A 2565-nucleotide genomic window follows, 5' to 3' on the forward strand; every position below is an offset into this window, starting at 1 on the left:
CTCCTCTTCAGCCCTATCACTTCAGGAGATCCCACACCCTCTGTTGTGGGATTTAAGAATAATAAGTGGGTAATTAATACACATAATGGATTTAAAGGACAAGCATGGGTCCTTAGATGTGACCTAAATTCTACATTTTTGTTTTCTCTTGTCTTTTCCATCTATTTCCCCCTGCAACTGGATGAAAACTCCAGCAGATACATGACCTCCACAGTAATAAATGTATCACAACCAATTTCAGTTACAAACAGAATCTAAATCCACTAATTTGAAAACCCAATCCCATGAATACCAACAACTGAAAGCCTCACTTAGCATTCAGTCTTGTCCTCCACCAGCTATCACTCCTTCCAGGTAACCCCTTGTGCTTGAGGGATGGGCTGTGGGCAGCTTCTCTCTCTCCCCACCCTTTCTCTGACAGCATGACAGTAGGGCCATAGGGTCTTCCTGTTTGGGCCATGCAAAGGGGGAGGAAAAGAGTTACAAAAAAGTTCTTACTCTTCCAATCTGAGCCTGGGAGGTGTTTAAAGAGCTGACTCTTCTCTCATGGGAAAAGTGGTGGGTTCTTATAAGCCTCTTTACTGGGACAATGGGCCTGTGGGTCCCCAGCCTGGACTGGTGCATCTCCCATGAAGCTTACATCACCTTTTGCAGCTTCTGGAGATCCAGCATTCTCTCCCAGCATCATGCTACTTTTTCCTTTTGTCCCTCTGGTGGCTCTAATGGATTAGACTCAGGACAACCCTGCACTAACTCTCCCTTCACCACCATCCTCCTCCAACACACAGGAAAGTCTCTTCCATCATTTGTCTCAAAAACATTGCAGCAGCCAAGACTTTCTTGAATCTACCACTGTAGAAGCTATTGGCACTTTTCTCATCCCCCAGAATTTTCTGGTTTTTCTGCCCCTGGTTCACTCTGTGCACTCCCAACTAAAATATGCAATTAGTGAAATCTCCAAGTAGCTCTGTTGAAGTCTCCCATCTGCACACCTATTAATGTGATGGGGCAGGTACTTTAAAACACCCTTTCCTGTTGGAAGGGGATGGTTTCAGACTCAGACTACTGCTTATTTCAAATGAATATTTGCAAATTCTCTCCCCTCCTCTTTACTCTCCTGACCTGTTTAATTTTTCATGTGGATGAAACTATTCTGGATGAATACTCCAAGAATCATACAACCATTTAAAAAATCATTTTCTTATAAATACTACATATGATTGAATCTTTCCCACCCTCTATAACATTAGAGTCAAATATAAGGCAGAGAGATTCATTTTAAAATACTGGTCCTTATGTACTAGAGGCAGTGGGACACTCAGTTTCGTGGGACAAAATTTTGTGGGACGTCCACTTTTTGGAGGTAGCTTCTGTCCATACCTTTCAGGAAAGTCAAGTGATAATAAGGCAACAAATCTCAAATAAATGAGCAAGAGGGTAAATTAATTTAAGCACTTATCTTAAATAGTAGTTATAAATAAAGGTACCAAGAAAGAAATCAAAATTAGATAACAAATTCACTCCACTTGAATAGAAGTTGAAGGAAAAATCAAATAGGCAAAAGGTTATTTCCATACATGTAACGAATAATTTCCATGTTGATTCTTTCTGTGATTTCTCCAGTTGTCCCTCTTCTGTTAAATAGAAATACATCATAGGGTTACTTTCGAGATAGATTGCCACTGACTCCAAGAAGCTTTGAGATATCCAGGTCTTTCAAATTTTATTTTCTCCTCTACTAATCACATTGTGTTCAGAAAGACTTGTTCTTAATGATACTAGCCTTCCTCCTTGCAACAGTATCTCATCTCTCCATTGGTATACAGATCATTAGCTACACTCTTATTCATGCCTTTGCACAGAGCATATTGAGATGGTAAGGGCCGGGCCCTGATGTATATACAAAGCCCTTAGTGTCCTTGTCCACAGTCATCTTGCTTCATTAGAATTACTGGTTACACAAATTTGACAGGGAATGTTTTACATACTGTAAGGGTGAATAATTTTTTACCAATTGATACTTAAATTTAAAAATCCATAATGAAAATTAGAACAAAAGAGAGGAGATAGGGGATGTAAAATTAAGTGGGAGTAATTTGGGATTACACAGAGGCAAGAGGGGTACACAAGGGATGTAATGGGAGAGCCAATTTATAAGTGAAAGATTGGGTTCCCAGACACCCTGGGGATGGAGCTCAGAGATGCAACAGGGAGGAAACAGGAACATTTATTTTGTTCATCATTAAATCTCCATCAATTGTCAAGTGCCTGGCAAGTGATAAGTGTATAGTCAGTTAATATCTGTCCACAGATCTCAAGTGTGTGACCTTTGAACCAAAGCTGGAAACTCCTATTTTGTTTGACTCAGATAAAACTTTTAAAATTAGGGGATTTTGTTAAACTATAATTTCTAGTACCTCATTTAAAAGTTTGTGACTAGTAGCACCAAGCCAATATTCATCTAAGATGATAATTTACTGGAGATAAATTTTAAGCAGACATTTGTCTCCAGTTCTCAGTCTTCACTGCATCCCATCTGCCTCACACACCCAGGTTTACCCCATC

Source organism: Prionailurus viverrinus, chromosome A1, assembly GCF_022837055.1.
Source record: "Prionailurus viverrinus isolate Anna chromosome A1, UM_Priviv_1.0, whole genome shotgun sequence".
Taxonomy (NCBI): Eukaryota; Metazoa; Chordata; class Mammalia; order Carnivora; family Felidae; genus Prionailurus; species Prionailurus viverrinus.